This window comes from Octopus bimaculoides, chromosome 22, assembly GCF_046866305.1.
Source record: "Octopus bimaculoides isolate indiv1 chromosome 22, ASM4686630v1, whole genome shotgun sequence".
NCBI classification, from domain to species: domain Eukaryota; kingdom Metazoa; phylum Mollusca; class Cephalopoda; order Octopoda; family Octopodidae; genus Octopus; species Octopus bimaculoides.
Genome location: NC_142949.1, coordinates 1,226,111 through 1,237,863, shown reverse-complemented (window position 1 = coordinate 1,237,863; position 11,753 = coordinate 1,226,111). Strand labels below are relative to the sequence as shown.

General features: G+C 36.0%; 1 protein-coding gene across 2 annotated transcripts in view; it reads left to right on the top strand.

Moving 5' to 3' along the window:
- Positions 1-1,691: 1,691 nt before the first annotated feature.
- Positions 1,692-11,753, top strand: part of LOC106874451 (casein kinase I) — a 94,327-nt gene continuing 84,265 nt past the window's right edge. For both annotated transcript variants that reach the window (XM_089339676.1, XM_014922187.3), the window contains exon 1: positions 1,692-1,793. The gene's annotated coding sequence lies outside the window, so the exon portion shown is untranslated. The remainder of the gene's footprint in view (positions 1,794-11,753) is intronic.

Here is an 11,753-nt window from a genome sequence, read left to right as displayed (position 1 = left end):
TAGAATTCGAAAAAGTTGATAATAGCGTGACTCAATAAAAGATAATTAATAAAATTCTTAAAATAAAATGTAATCAACAAGATTGTTTGTCGATATCCCTCAAACAACTGACGTCTTAGTGTTCTTTAATCACTCGTCATATGGTGACCTAAGTTCTTTAAGTTGATTCTATTTGTTCTAATAAATGTCAAGGTTCAGATTAAGTCATTCACCCAAGCTTCCGAATAAAGAACCCCAGACGTAAAATGGAATTTGAATAGAAAGTTTAATTACTTCTGGTGACGAAGAGAGGATATTTAGAAGAAAAAAATGAAAAACGGGATAATTTTCCTGATTTAAACGTCGATTTCTGTAACATTTCCATTTTTGGAGATTCTTAAACGCATTTTTTTTTCAGATGTAACCAGAAACAATTCAATTACCCCCCCCCCCCCCATCAACAAACACATAATAAACGGTTGAAGTTCCAGAGTGACTCAAGGGTCGAGAGTTTCGTTTATTGGTGCTTATCCGACTAAGTGCCAACGTACGAAACATGGCTCTTGGGTCATTCATACAGGGACTTCTGTCGATTACCAATAATCACACACACACACACACAGAAAGAAAGAAAGAGAGACCTACACAAATGTGTCCACTCCCACTGGTTTTGCTTTTTAGCTCCCAGAAAAATAGATATCTTATGTACAGACACACATCACAATTTTTTTTTCTTTTTTTCGAATTGATGAAATCGTACTGTGAAAGATATTTGCTGAAAATTTCATTAAAAAATACCCATTTTTCTTAAAGTTATGTGGAAACAAAGTCGACACGTGGATTTTCAAAACACCTCCCCACTCAAGGATATTTCTTTTTTTTTCACATCAAATTTCAAAATAATTATCCAAAACATCTGAAGCGTATTTGTTGAAAATTTCATTAAAAAAAAAAAAATCCATTTTTCAGGAAGTTATGAGGAAACAAAGTCATGGTGGTGGGGGGGGGGGGGCACAATTGAGTTCTATTTTCCTGTTTACATCACCAGCCATAAGGTATAAATTTATACATATATATACATGAGTAGAAGGCCTTAGATTTGTTTTTTGGAGGAAGTGTGTAGTCTATCATGTTGATCCACTGTGCTTGACTTGTTACTTATTTTATCAAGATGTTTGTATAATATCGATTTGTAACATAGGTGCAATGCTTCGAATTTCTTATGGGAGGAAGAAGAGCCCCAATCAGTACCTAATTGATTTTTATTTTACTAATATATATATATATAAAAATTAAATTATATATATTTATGCAAAAAAATGATGGGTTTTTTTCCTTATGAGGTTTTTTCACGCTAACTACTTGATAAATTCTTATAAAGTTTTTATCCTAATATTATATTATATATATATATATATGTATATATATATATATATATATAATATCTGAACATTATTCCGTACCATTACTGAAAGTAGAGTGACTTTCTTTTTACATGATATAAGTTTCGTTTAAAAATGATTTTTTTTTTCATTCAGTTTTGAGTCGATGAGAGACGTCGTGAAAAAAAGAAAAAAATAATCATATCGGGCGTAGGTGAAACAAAATGCCTTTTCATGTAATAATTTTTTTTTTTAAATTAATTAAATAAGTGAAAAAATGTACAAAACTAAATGTACGAAACGAAGGCTGCGAGCCATACTGCTAGTGTCAGTGTGATTGCGAGTGTTTATGGCAAATAGTGATGTTTCGATAGTTTATAAAATTGTGGAAAGAAAAAAACTTCAGCGAAGACGATAAAAAAATATTTTACGGTAATCAATATTGAATTTTTCCCACGTTATTTTTCAAGTAGACTAATCTTTTAGGGTGCAATTACGTCCCATAAACTCCGTTGAAACCTCACCAAAATCAACGCTTAAATTTGAAAATTACCAAATTATTGTTTCTTAGTAACGTTTAATTTTGTTTTTCATTTTTTCTTTGTTTTACATTCATTTTTTTTCTTTACTCCACGGGATGGTTTTACGTAAGTAATTATTTTTCCAGATAGATAATGAATGTTCTTACTTGGTGGTCATAGTCGTTGTTGAGTACCCGACGGCGCAGACCTATGATGAATAACGTTCCAGTCGTGACCATCTCATCTTTTAATAATATTTAGGACTACGTTACGCAGTATGTCCCTTATTTAAGACGGCAAGGTGTGATTTGAGAAAGATTTGGCAGCTATTTCGTGCGACCACGTTGATGCTCTCTCCCTGGGTGGTATGCTCACCATACCTCCCGGTTTAAATAGCATAATATTGGATACACAATAAAAAAAACTGGATGACTGTAGCTCGATCAGTTTTGAAACTTGGGCTAAATAACACCTGGTTCTTCGGTGTATTTAGCTGAGTTCGCTGTTTCAAAGTATTAGGATCGAACCCTCGTCCACCGCGATTCCCTTAGTACATGTTCTTCGCATCGGTTATCAACCTGATTAAAAGGGACTGAAAACTTCATGAACACAAGCCTCCTAGGACCCTGACTAATTTTTTTTCTTTTAATCGTCAACTATCAACTGACAATATATATTTTTATCAATTTATTAAACTGGGATCAATATCAAATAAAGTGCCAATAGTTTCAAATGGTGGCACAAGGCCAGGAATTTTAAAGTGAAGGCATAAGTCAATTACATTGACTGCACCACTTGGCTGCTACTTTATTTTACCGACCATTTTAACTCAGACGATAAAGCTAGAACGAATGCCACCATTCGTTTTTGTCTGGTGTACTGATGATTCTACTCGTTTGCCACCTTTGTTTCTAATATAGGCTCAAGGCATGAGTTTTGAGGGAGGGGGCTAGTTAATTACATTGACACTGGTGCTTAACTAGTACTTATTTTATTGACCCAAAAGGGGCAAAAGGCAAAATTGACCTCAAAGGTATTTGAACTCAGAAAGTAAAAAGCTAGAAGAAATCTGACTAAGCATTTTATTTGGTGCAGTAATGATCCGACCAGCTTACTGCTTGAGGAATAATAATAATAATGGTTGCAACTTTTGGCACAAGGCCAGCAATTTCGGGGGATGGAGTACGTCAATTGCATCGACCCCAGTACTCAACCAGTACTTCTTTTCTCGACCCCGAAAGGATGAAAGGCAAAGTTGACCTCGGCAGAATTTGAACTCAGAACATAGAAATGGATGAAATGCCACTTAAGCATTTTGTCTGGCATGCTATCGATTCTGCCAGCTTGTCACAATAACAACAACAACAACAACAACAGCTAGGAACGGTTTTATGAGTAGCTCAGACATAAAACATTGGCTTCAGTAAACTTCTAACCAATGGTAGGAGTCCAGCAACTTTCTCAGAGCTGTTGCTTGTGCCTCACACCCCTCAATGTAAACTGGATTCACACTTGTAGAGGTGTTTTCTCTTTGATTCTGAGTCAGACATTGCTTGAGCAACATTATTAAAAGATTTTTTTCTTATTACTATCATTAGAGTGTTGCTCATCAAATGAGATCTGGTGTTGAGAATATACTTGTGACACTGGGTAATATCAGGTAATGTTACATAGCTACAATAATTATGGGTGTATTTTATTCAAATTTCATGGTGCTCATACAAAATAATGAAATGAATTCATTCTTACATTATTTACACTATTTACATTTGACGGATATTTGTCCTCATCTTGTTTGTTGTTAACACAACGTTTTGGCTGATATACTCTCCAGCTTTCTTCAGGTGTCTTGGGGAAATTTTGAACCTGGGTTCTCGTTCCTAAGGTATTTTTCCATATTATTATTATTATTATTGTTCAGGTCACTGCTTGGAATTGAACTTAGACTCTTGGGGTTAGTAGCCCGTCTCTTAACCACTATGCTATATGCCTGTGGGCATATGGTGTAGTGGTTAAGAGCGCAGGCTACTAACCTGAACAATAATAATAATAAAAACATGGAAAAATACCTTAGGAATGAGAACCCAGGTTCGAAATTTCCCCAAGACACCTGAAGAAGGCTGGAGAGTATATCAGCCGAAACGTTGTGTTAACAACAAACAAGATGAGGAGAAATATCCGTCAAATGTAAATAATGTACATAATTCCTCATCTCTTCAATACGGAACTGAATTCATTCTTTCTTTCATTTGTTTCAGTCATTTGACTGCGGCCATGTTGGAGCATCGCCTTTAGTTGAACAAATTGACCCCAGGACTTATTCTTTGTAAGTCTAGTACTTATTCCATCGGTCTCTTTTGCCGAACCACTAAGTTACAGGGACATAAACACATCAACATCGGTTGTCAAGCAATGGTGGGGGGACAAACATATACACACACACACACACATATATATATATGATGGGATTCTTTCAGTTTCTATCTACCAAATCCATTCACAAGGCTTTGGTTGGCTCAAGGCTATAGTAGAAGACACTTGCCCAAGGTGCCACACAGTGGGACTGAACCTGGTTGGTAAGCAAGCTACTTACCACACAGCCACTCTTTCAAAATAAAAATATTTACTAAAGTAAAATAAATTTTAAATAAAACAAATTTCTCATTATTGTGTTTATAGTTACCAATAGCAACAATATACTTTTAACTACCAATTAATTATGTGTAGCAAAAACAGTCCCAACATTATCTGGCATATAACAGGTAAGACTTAGTATATAGCGACCAAAGTTATCTCCCTTGAGGATGGACAAACTGAGAGATGAGATACACTGTCAATTATCGTAATAGATTATGTATCACTAGATAGAGGACTGAGCAAAATGTATTGACCATACAGTTATGCAGGACCTAATTATTTAATTACATTTTACATGTTCCCAGTTAAAATCCTACTAAAGTTGACTTTGCTTTTCATCCTTCCAGGATTGATAAAATAAAGTACCAACAAAATAGTCCTCAATGTAATCCTATTCTCCACACAAAATTTGAAGTACCTTTGTTAGAAATCATTTGTTGTTGTTGTTGAACCCCAGGTCAACTCTGATCCAGCAAATATTGGATCAAAAATATTCCATCCATGACAATGTCTTATATATATCTAGGACCACAATGTTTAATGTGTCTCTCCTTTTTCAAAGTTGATAGGGTGTGATTTGAAGGAGATTTGGCTGCTGTTTCTAGCAAGTCAAATGACCATATAAAAGCTGGTTCAGGCCTCACATTTTATCTGTCAGTAGTCTTTGGAAACCATAGTACAAATATTCTAAATGTTTTCATTAACAAGGACAGCAATTCACTTACCAACTATATGATTATGGGTTCAGTCCCACTGTGTGACAGGATTTTCTACTCTAGCTCTGAGCTGTAGGCATATACAAATGTCCCGATGCTTAAGTTCAGGTAAATAGTGCCAGGTTGAAGCCTTTCAATGGGTGTGTTGGACTTCATCAGAAGGTGATCTCCAGCATGCACTGAACGGGTTCATTGCAAGTGCTGCAAGGTAAGGACGAAAATTGGTATTGCAAAGATTGAGAAATTGGTTCTCACAAGAATGTCTTCCCAGTACATTCTGCATGTGAGTGGAACATCACGGAGACAAGTAGAGAAGTTTAAGTATCTCTGGACCATTTTTATGAATGATGGGAAGCAGGAGAATGAATTGGATGCTAGAATTGCAGGTGTTGGTACTGTAATGTACCTTTTCCAGTATTCTATCATATGAGATTGGTAAAAAAAAAGGGACCAAACTTGCCATCTTCAATTTGGTGTTTGTATCTATGCTCACCTGTGGTCATGAATCTGATGCAAGTGATTGAAAAGGTGTTCCTCTTAACAATCTCTGGAGTAATGTTACTTGACAGGATGAATACCTCGGGTATGAGGAAGTCTCTCCAGATTGAGCCACTACTCTGAGAAGTTATGGCTCCAGTACTATGTTGTTGCAGGGAAGAATTGCAAGACAGATTCTTCAAGCCAAGCCAACAGGCAGGAAACCTAGAAGTAGACCAAGATGCTCAGGTAATATCTATAGTCTTGGTTACGCTTGGGAATCCAGTTCCAATTTGAATTCCGACTGTTGGCCAATTTGTCCCAAAATTCTTATCTCACCGTAAAATTAATGGAGCAAATGTCATTTATCTCCCCTTTTATCTCTGACGTCATCTGACAAATGCCAACAAAGATGGTGTGAATCAACCAAGCTTTACCTGCTAGAAATGGTAAATCAGATCTCAATGCTGGATGTTCAAGAACCAAATGAAGTGCGGATTTTCAATCCAGGGATCATTCTGATTCCAAAAAGTTATATATCAATGTAGACTGATATACTAGACAGGAAGACATAATTTGCGCTTATTAATATAAATAAAAAGCTTATGTAGTGAAAAAAGAAGCCCAAAATGTCTTGCAGTATTTATTTTGGTTCTCTGTGTTCTGAGTTTAAATACTGCTGAGATCAACTTTGCCTTTTTATCTTTCATGGGTCAATAAAATTAGTGCAAGTCAGGTATTGGCACTTATTTTATTTAATTGACCAACTTCTTTCCTCAAATTTCTGACTTTGTGTCTGTTATTTGAGGGAGATTTAGCTGCTATATAATGTAACTTAATATATATGAAAGCTAGTTTCTTGCAATAAGTCTTAGAATCTGCAAGTTGAGAAGTGTTCTCACTGGATGGGATGCTAGTCGTTTGTTGATATTTTCCAGTATATTGTAGTGTAAGGCTATGTGGATAAAATATTCTGTTCAAAAATACTTTGGAACACCTTAAGTGGATTTGAGGTCATTAGCTAAGAGCATGTAGCACGGAAAGGTCAATGGAAAAAAGGTAACTCTGAAGTATACAAGAAGGTTGGAGAGTGAGCACCACCAATATATATACTGTGACTTAGCAAACCTATGATTAAGGGCATTCCAGTCATAGCCATCTCAACTTTATATATATGAGTGGCTGTGTGGTAAGAAGCTTGCTTCCCAACCACATGGTTCCAGGTTCAGTCCCACTGCATGGTACTTAGGGCAAGTGTCTTCTACTTTAGCCTCAGGCCAAACAAAGCCTTGTGAATGAATTTGGTAGACTGAAACTGAAAGAAGCTCATCATATATATGTATATATATATATATATGTGTGTGTGTGTGTGTCCCCCATCACCTGACAACTAATGTTGGTGTGTTTATGTCCCCATAACTTAATGGTTCAGCAAAAGAGACCGATAGAATAAGTGCTAGGCTTACAAAGAATAAGTTTTGTATATATGTATGTATATATATGTATCTGGAATGGGAGAGCTTACCTCATGTGCAGGCAGAAGCTCTTTAACCTTGGTTGGAAATCTCTGAAATAAAACCTGAGGCCTTGGAAGTTCCTGGTTTTGTCAATTTTCATGTCACACTGGTGAAAGTCTTCTTGGGCCAATAGGTGGGGGTAGTGCAGTGCAAGCTACACCCACTAAAAATTATTCATCTGCACAGGTACTTCCTGTACTCCATATCTTTCAGTTGACTGGTTGGCAGAAACCTAAAAATGCACTTGTAACTTACTCTAAAATGTCTCAAATAGATTCAATAATTGGCAAAAAAGACTTGGGAACGTCAGGGGAACATGTCTGGTTCGGCGGGTGTCCCTGTGTATCACAGGCTGGGCCCGGTTGTCATCCTGCCACTTTGGTCAAATAAATGATCTACTTTTAGAAAAACAAAACTTAGGCAATACACTTCTTTCTCAGTCCTTGAACCCAAACTTAAACGAAACTTACAGAAAGCTGAAAAGAAAAGTGCAGACTGCTCTAAGGAAAATTAAACAAGAATGGTGGAATGATAGAGCAAAAGGGGCACAAGAAGCAGCTGATAGAAGTGATGCCAAGGGTTTGTACTCTTAAGTTAAGGAGGTGTATGGCCCAAAATCTTCCTCAATAGCTCCAATGAGAACAGCAAATGGGCGTTTCTTTCTGACTGACACCACTTCTATTCATAACATTTTTCTTCGCTTTTGAATAAACCATCATCCGTTGACATGAGAACGACAAAAAATTGAACACCTTCCAGTTAGAGAAGTGATGGCATTTGAGCATTTATTTAGCTTTGAATAAGCTGAATAACAAGTCTCCAGGGTCTGATGGAATCTGTGTATATGTATATATATATATATATATATATATATATGTATGTATGTATGTGTTTGCTGTTTGTGTCTGTGTTTGTCCTCTCACCATCGCTTGGCAACTGATGTTGGTGTGTTTACATCCCCATCACTTGACAGTTCAGCAAAAAGAAACCGATAGAATAAGTACTAGGCCTACAAAGAATAAGTCCTGGGGTCGATTAATTCGACTAAAGGTGGTGCTCCAGCATGGCCGTAATCAAATGACTGAAACAAGTAAAAGAGTATACATGTATATATATGTAGAAGCTATGATAGACCGTTGACCAACACCATTCAATTTTTTTTCTCCGTATTGTTTCTGTTGAAGAGCGTAGCTCGAAACGTTAAAGACTTTCCGTATTCCCGAGCGTCATACTAATATATCCTTTTGTTATTTACACCACCTGTCCTCGTCTGTTATTGTTTTTTTTCCGTACATTCTCCCATATATGTATGTATATATATATATATATATATATGTATATATATGTATGTATATAGGTATATATATGTATATATATATATATATATGTATATATATAGATATGCATATATATGTATGTATATATGTGTGTATATATACGCGTATATAAGTCTCAGCGAGGCCCAATATCTGAAGATCCTATACACACGCACATATACGACAGGCTTCTTTCGGTTTCCGTTTACATCTTCACTCACAAGTTTTTGGTAGGCCTAAGGTTATAGCAGAAAACTTCCCTAAGTTGCTGTAAAATGGAACTGACCCTGAAACAATGTGGTTGGGCAGTGAACTTCTTAACTACAGTGTTACCTGTTAACTCCTCCGAGTTTCTGATCCTGTGGTTAAATATACAAGTTGTGTGATTAAAAAATAAGGGGGGGGGGCATCAGAATTGTTATATAAGTGAAATCTACATTTTTATTTCGTTTGATATGGACGTTGTTACAATTGGTGCTCTTTGTGAACAACTGCTGGCGAACTTACCACAGGGGAAACATGGGCTGGAAAGCAAGAATTAGTCAGAGACGTCAGGGTAGTAGCGAACTAATTATTCCTCCTAGAAAGGCAGAGTGTGAAGACGCATGTGGGCCAGAGGTTGAACTGCATTGGGGATTCTATGTTACGTGTGTTTTGTGTTATGACATTACGCTAATGATTCAAAACGTATATTTGATACAACACTTTTCTTCCCTATGTATCATTCTCTTTTTCTTAAAGACAGTGTGATTTGAGGGCGATTTGACTGCTATTTCGAGCGGGTCAAGCGACGGTTCTTATGACGGTTACATTCTTGGCTAATATATGCATAATTATCACCACCACTCTATTCCAGACCATGAAACAAGACACTGAAATAAATTCCTACTTGTTTCATAAATACATTTTACGACAACATAGTCATCATCATTGTCATCATCGTCATTTGCATTTTAATATATTTTTGTTTCTGTTTTTACTCTCAGAGATAAGTGCTATCAGTATTTAACATGCCATTGAAAATTAGCATCGAATATTTCCACTTGACAATGTCTTTCTTTGCAACCCAGTATTGGTAGAGGCATCCACACCACCACCAACAACGTGAGATGTGTGGTAGTGGTGGTGGTGGTAGGTTTCTACGTGACCCCACGATCCTCTAGAAAAAAAAGGGGGATTGCCATATTAGATCATGTAATTTTTCAATGACATGTCACTGTTCAACAACTCGACTTCAACATTTGGTCATCGCGAGAACTCTTTTGAATGTGGTTTGCTTGTCGCGAGTTGAATCGGTGCTGCTCAGAGGGGGGGGGGGGTAATATCTGATTTGCTTTATCATTTATATATTGTAACTGTAAACAAGCTTTTCTTAAGAGCTCAGTTTTGAGTCATGCTTCGTGGTTAATATGTTCGTAGTCTATTACGTCATTAGATCGATGGCGTTTGTTGAGCTAAGCAGGAAATGCTCCATTTATTGTATTTTGGTATCTATGTATATATATATATATATATATATATATATATATATATATATATATATATATATATATAGTTCCATCACTGAGTCAGCGACAGAGTGTGGGTGTCAAAACCGGATGCGTTGTATATTGTAATAAGATCAACTTGAATATGTCTTTTTGATGTTTTCCTTTTTATTTTTATTTAAGATAACTTTGTTCTCAGTTAAGCATTAAACGTCTGAGTGTGTATCTATTAAAAGAATTTTTTTTAAATCTCATCTAAAAGTGACATTTTTCGAATGGGAAACAGGTATTGATGCGAAGATGCTCTGTAGTAAAGTGGAGGATATGGAGCATTGTGTGGAATAAAAAGTAAATTCTAGGATGGTTACTTGTTGCTGTGCAACAATTTGACTTGAAATGGTAGCAGTGCAGGCAGACCCTCGCCGGCAGTATAGGTTCTATCTCGTTATATTTTTCTCCCTCCTCATAATTTTTGTTAATTAGCTGAGTCAGAAGAGGAATGGCAGCACCTGTAACTTTTTTCTAAGGCCTCAAAGACTAGTGAGGGAAAACGAGCAAGTACTATCTAATGAATTGAACAATCGGAGCCGAGATCTGATTCGAATGTGTGGGTTCTATTAAAAGCACCCAAAGAATAGATGATGGTTCTGTCATATCTGGTGACAAATTAGATTCTCATACATTTGGACAGGTACTGACGAGCTTTCATATAATTTCCATCAACCCCGATTTTACTTACAAGAATTTGGTCGACCTACAAAGAATTATGTAACAATTCTAAGGGGAAAATAAGGTCAGCATTATGTCAAATGTTTTGAGCTGAAATTAATAGTGCGTTGGTAAATATATTTACATGTTTGAAATAATTTATTAAAGCTGTTGATTAGCAAAAGCTGTAGGTGACGAACTCTAGATTTCAATGAACAAACAAGTTAGATACAGCAGGTTGTGTGATTTGTTTTTTTATTTTTACAGGATTTTTGAAGGTAACTAGGTATTAGCTTTTGTGTTGAGATAAATTTTAGTTGCTTACCCAAGGTAAAGTCCTACGAGAGAGCATCTATATGGTCTAACGAACTATTAGAAGTTACAGCCAAATCTCCTTCAAGCCAAACCTTGCTATATAACAGAAAAGAGGATACATTGGATAAATGAAGACCAAGGTTACATTATGTTTGAGAAAGTTGGCATGGCCGTAGCTTGAGGGCTTTTGATGATCGGTGTTGACTTGAGACTAAACAACCCATCTCGATTGCTCAAGAAATCAAATTCCAGAAGCATTAATAGTAGCAATATGCAATCAAGAAGGAAATATACTAAACGTAAAAGTACATTTGGAGGTTGAATATGGGTGGGTGGGGAATGATTTATCAGCATTTAGCCTTTCTGATAAAAAGTTCGTATTTAAATTAAAATCTTACATCATAATTTTTTATTTTAGTTAGAAATCTTTCGTTGTTTCAAGCAAGGCATAACGGGGGGAAAATGTTATTTCACTAAATCTCTCAAGATTATGGATTATTTTCAAAGTTAATTGAAACGCACATAGGCTGTGTTATATCGTCTGAAATCTAATAACGAAATGGTTTAAGGATAGGATTTATATTTTCATTTGAATTCGCTTTTGTTCAGTTTTTGTGTTGTCACTAAGAACTGTACAAAAGTCGTTGTACTTTTGGGAGTTAAACCCCATCAAAAATGTGACCGCTTTATACCCCAAT